Source organism: Hippoglossus hippoglossus, chromosome 11 (assembly GCF_009819705.1).
Source record: "Hippoglossus hippoglossus isolate fHipHip1 chromosome 11, fHipHip1.pri, whole genome shotgun sequence".
In the NCBI taxonomy this organism is placed as follows: domain Eukaryota; kingdom Metazoa; phylum Chordata; class Actinopteri; order Pleuronectiformes; family Pleuronectidae; genus Hippoglossus; species Hippoglossus hippoglossus.
The window spans coordinates 17,290,950-17,296,660 of NC_047161.1; positions in this window are offsets into that span (position 1 = coordinate 17,290,950).

The following is a 5,711-nucleotide window of genomic DNA, read 5'->3' on the forward strand; positions in this document are numbered from 1 at the left end:
TTAACAAATTTGGCTCATCAAATAATCCAAATGATCTGCTTGGGATTTCGAGTAGAGAATTACAAGGTCTAGTAGGTTTTCACCTCCTGCCCTCTCCCCTACACGTTCCTCACTACATGGTATTTGCCACTTTGCGATTCGATTATTAAGAAAGTAAAAAAAAAACTAAATGATAACACATTTTCTAAAGTAGTTTTGTATTTACTCAACACATTTTATAATGAAATAATGTGATGATCTATAAGTTAAACTTGTTCTAACGATGCCTTTGGTTTTATCCATGTGAAGGAAATTAGTGTGGCTCTGCTGTACTTCTGCTAAAAGCTTGAAACAACTCAGTGACCATGCTGCGCCTCCTCCTCCATGGCCTTGGTGCTTTTACGTTTTGTGTTAAGTAAGGCTGAAGCTACTCATGTTATCTCACTCCATCAATAGCAAATACATTAACAATATCTAGTCGCTGCAAGCACACTATTAATTTACCACGACCCGTCCCTACAGGGGCAGAATGATTGTTGGAGGCAACGAGGTGTATCCGCTTACCCCTCCCTGGGACACGGTGTCGCTGCTGGGGGATCAATGTCCATTGAGTACGGAGGAAGAGGGGGCAGGCAGGCGGCCAAGCACCCGGCTGGAGGAAGCCCTCCACCTCAGCTCGAGTGACGCTGTCACCTAAGAGGTCCCAGCAGGCCTTGCAGAGACAGAGAGGGATGTGCCGCCTGATGCTGGAGCCATGTCCTTTCACAGAGAAACATGGGCCATCGTTCCTCAAAGGTTGAAGAGGACAGAGGTAATGGATATTGCGAGCTCCGGTTCGTGACAGGAAAAACCCAGACCGCCATTGACACTTAGTTGTCAGTCAGACATTAGGACATTTATCATTTGAATAAGTTCTGTGTCTTTCGATTAGAGAAAGATTAAGTCACATATGAAAGATGAGATTACACCATTCAAATTCATAAACAAGTAAAACAAACTTCAGTACTTTTTAATGCTAATTTTCTGGTACAGCTTTACAGACTGGATACTAACTTTAATGGATATTTCACCTTTTTGTTCTTGTGAGATTTACTGTAGAAAATAGTTTTGTATTGTGAACTATTGCGTAGCTACATGAAGAACATGCATGTGGAGAAAAATATCATGCATCTTTACCCATTTGCTAGTAGTAGCTAGTCGGACCAATATGTCACTTTTAGCATGCAGTAGATGTGGATTGTTTATAATTTATATGAGGGGATCATTGTTTTTTCTGAATAGCACCACACCTGTAAGTTAAATGTAAGAGTATGTAAGAATTATTTAAGCCACAGTGTGACTTATGGGTGTTGTCTTATGGATGATGGAGAGGTTACACCATTAATAATCCTTGGGGATGGCATTTCGTTAGTGAAAATATTCCAATATTCCTCCAGACCAGTGACCGGTTGCTTAAGGGTTATTGATGTCAGTACTGATGTGTAACTCGTGGCTTGCTTTCTGAACAGTGTTGGGCAGTATGGCTTTTATAAACAATACAATAAGTAGTGGAAGCAAAGTTGTCCAAGTACAATGAACTCTTCTTTACTTGTGCTACCAAAGCATTTATTTTTATCCCGTAGTTACCACATTTAATATATAACAGGGAAAACCAGCTTCCAATGACGAGCAAATAACATGGTCAGTCATAGTTTTTGAAAGGAGGGAGAAACTGGATTACTGATGTAGCTGGCTCCTCTCACACAAGTCCCCTTTGACCGCTCCGGTTTGAAAAAAAAAAGACCAAAGCAACTCTTCCACGCTGCTGCTGCTGCTGCATAAATAAGAGAGTGTATGTTGGAGCTGATAGCCCCCGCAGAAAAGCTACTGCATCAGCAACCTCATGACTGTTGCCCTCAGCCAGGGGTAAAGTTCAATAACAGAGCAATAGGAAACAGAAAATGTAACTGTATGGTTTGTGGTGGGATCTAGGTTGGAATTAACTTTGAGGAAGTGTGAAAATACGGGAAGGAGAATGATACAGTAAATCCCCGGAAGAAGATGCAAGGATTTACAGCGACTGTTCATCGGCAGCAAACATCAGCGCGGTGGAAGATCGTCTTTCAGGCGGGTGCACGGCCTGCGAGAGCGTTGAAACAAAGCTTCCCAGCAAATAGGTTTGACATTGAAATATCAGACAAGCAGAAAATTGAGTCTTTGATCAGTTCCATCATGAGGGATCACCTGGTCATGTCAGAATCATGGCTCAGAGGATGCGTCACTCATGCAAGAGCACGTCATGAATCAAAGGAGGGATACTTTTGCTGTGTGGATAGGAGCAGTCAAACTCAAATGTGATTTTAAAGTAATAAATTCAGATTTTTTTCCCCCATCTTTTCTAATTCAGCTGTTTCGCACAAACAACTCATCTCGCACTTTCTCCTTGAGAGGTTTCCTGCGTGCGACGTTCTCAGCCGCCAGCCCGGAGAGGCTCTCACAAGGCCTCGCTTCATGTGCCTCATGTCTTCTCTGTTGCTCTGGAGGGGAGTGAAATGCCGCGTGTGAAATGATATTTGAAGTGATTAAAGCGAGTGATTCAGAGGAGCTGACAGTTCTAATGGGGAGCACAAACCGCCTGTCCAGCCCTGATAGCCTCGCAGGCCTCCTGACAGCCGCCGCAGGCTGTGGGACACGGTGACTGGAGGGGTTATGTTCTCCCATTGTCTCCGACTGTTTTAGCGGACGTAACTAATATTACAAATGCAACTTATATCACAACGATGACTATATATATTTTTGTTAAGAATAAAAAGGTGTAGAATCGCGTCGTGCTGTTCTCTCTCTCCTCCCGTCTTTCTGCCATTTTTCTTCCTGTCAACACGCACAATGCATGATGGTTTATATTGCTCGATTCGTTACCATCGGTTGTACACTACTTTTGCACTGTGGGATACAATGAGTTCCCTATATAGGGTATACAAAAATGTCACTAAACAATTGAACAGCACTACAAAATGGTGAATCCATTATATCGTGAGTGATTTTCTGAGACAAGCGAGGTCCCACACAAGTGGACAGGACTTGACTACATGTTCCTCATTAACAAGGTTATATGTGCAAAGATTTTGTGGATTTATAACAATGAAATAAAGTGAAATAAATTAAAATGCAAATCGGATTCTGTGACACATAATACTTTTGGCATTGCGACAAGATAAACACTGTGTGAACAGATTTCCTAACAATAAAAAAAATAATTCTATTTCTTAATGACCTGTTGCTGCATATCCACAGATTTCATGGAGAATCTACCTGAGATGCGGTGACAGCTCAACTGAACATGTGAGGATACATTTCAATGGTTTCCAGTGGGATTTCCAGGCGCTGACGGTCTTGCAGGTGTAAAAGGAGCGTGATTCCTCGCTCCGTTCACCGACAGAACGTCGAATCCAAACTGTCCAGCAATCTTTCTCTACCCAGGGGCCCCAGCACTTGTTTGGAGCATTCCCCACTTTAAAAGATAATTATCATTCGTCAGAATCTCCACCATTGTTAGCTGCCACTCACCGCTGCTCCCTGTGTAATAAGCTGCTCTCAGCCTCGTGCTGACAAGGATGTTTCTCAGCACCAGCAGACCGACCGCTGCACAATCACACATTGACTGTTTGCTGGTTGGTAGAGAGCCAATTACCCTTCGTTTCCCCCAGCGGCACCTCTGTCTTTTCTTTTTCTGTCGTTTACAAGGGCTAATGGAGGTTTGCTCTGACAGGAACCTTTGTCTGGGCACATTTTTCTCCTCCTGTCTCTTAACTGGTTTGGGTAAATTCAATTCCTTAATTCCTAGATTATTATTCCTAACCTCTCCAGCTCTGTAGGGAGTCCATGCTACTTTTATAATCTACTTTTTTATTCGATATTTCTTCAAATACATTTTTAAAACTTATTTCAGATATTGTATGACTGTGTCTTTTATTTTACTTTTCTTACTTAGAGCATATTTTCCAGATGAAAGCTCTGCCGTGCCATCTGTAATTGCTCCTGGACATAAAACATGTTCATTCCTTGAGACACGCCACAGAACCTTGCGCACTGTGTGATATTCCTTCCCGAGAACAGTGCTCAGGGATATTATATTTGTAATCGTGATTCTATAAATTGTTCCTCTTTCTTTTCACTAGGACTGAAAAAACTGTTTGATCTCACGTTCCAACTCCTCCCAGCGTGTTTGACATGTTAATTCCTCAGGGAAGAAAGACAAAACTTTGCTCTGGCTCAGTATTTGTTACACACAAACACACACCTAACACATTTTCGTAGGTGTTCATATCCAGCTATTATCATGACCTGATTAACAGCGTTATTGCTTCTTCATCTCACATTCACTTTCTCACTTAAACTCGTTTAGTACGTCAGGATGTGGAAACAGTGAAGACACCAACAGCTTGACTGCTGCTTTTACAATAAGTTGATAATTAAATTGTGGCTGAGAATAACTCGGGAATAAACTCTAATGTTAAAGAAAGCCAGTGACAGATAACATTTCTTTGAAGTGAATGTTTTTCAAGGGGTATAAATGGCATGACTTCAAACAACAAATAATTCACAAACAAAACAAAATAAACAAATTGTTCTCTTCAGCGAGACTAAACTCTATATTAAATATATGAACTTTAAATTAAAAAAATATACTACACCTGTGAGATGGTTGAGCCTGATAGGAAAAAAGCAGATGCTCCTAAATGCCTGAAATAATAATAACAATACATTTAATAAATGCACAATTTTGATATTTTCATTCAAACACTTTGATAGCAAGTATATAACAGGCAACCAAAATAAAAAGAGCATTAAAGTAGCATGGGTATTCAGTAATAATATACACCCTGATTGAAACGTGTATACAGTAAAATTTTTACTTTTACGAACAAACAGAGAAGAGCGGGAAGAGAAGGGCTGTATTTAAATTTGGATTTAAATTCTAGTGTAGATCACAATGTTTTCATGGAATACCACATTAATAAATATGTATGAAATAATTATCAGTGATAATAGGAATGTAATTTTCATCAATTGCAATGTAACAAAAGAACAATATGTATTGATATAATGCTTTAACATTGTGTAAACACATGATATGTGGTATATAAAAAGGTATAACACATAAATAGTCCGCCTCAGATTGTCAGGTACTTAAAAAAATAAGGTGACATTTATTGTGAAAATGATCAATATCGGCTCATATGAAAATGTTAATCCTGATATAATGTTGTGCCATCGCCTGGCCCTGGTCATACACCTGGTGTCATATGTTGGAACAAGCGGATACAGAACGTATTTGTCATGTTGTGGTGAGAAAAGGTGTTTGTGTTGCTGTTCAGACAGAGAATTATCACCTGACTCTGCAGTACCCTCAGCGTCACAGAGCACTGCTCATTGACTCCTTTCACTTTTTACTTTTGGCAGCTTTACTGCTCTGCTTCACTCTCTAATTGTAAATTCAAACAATGTTTATTCTTATTGGCTGTTCTTCAGTGTAACTTGAGACACATAGCTATACAAATAAAGCTATTTACGTACAAAACGGATGCACGGAAGCTTTTTCATCTTTACTTTACAAGAACAATTTTCCGTAACTGACTCCTTGTTCCAGATAGAAATCAAGTGAGTGAACAGCTTAGGGTTTGATGGATATTGACATTGGAGGCGATCAAACCCGTGACCTTCCTGTAATCTCCCTGCTACAGGATGAACTA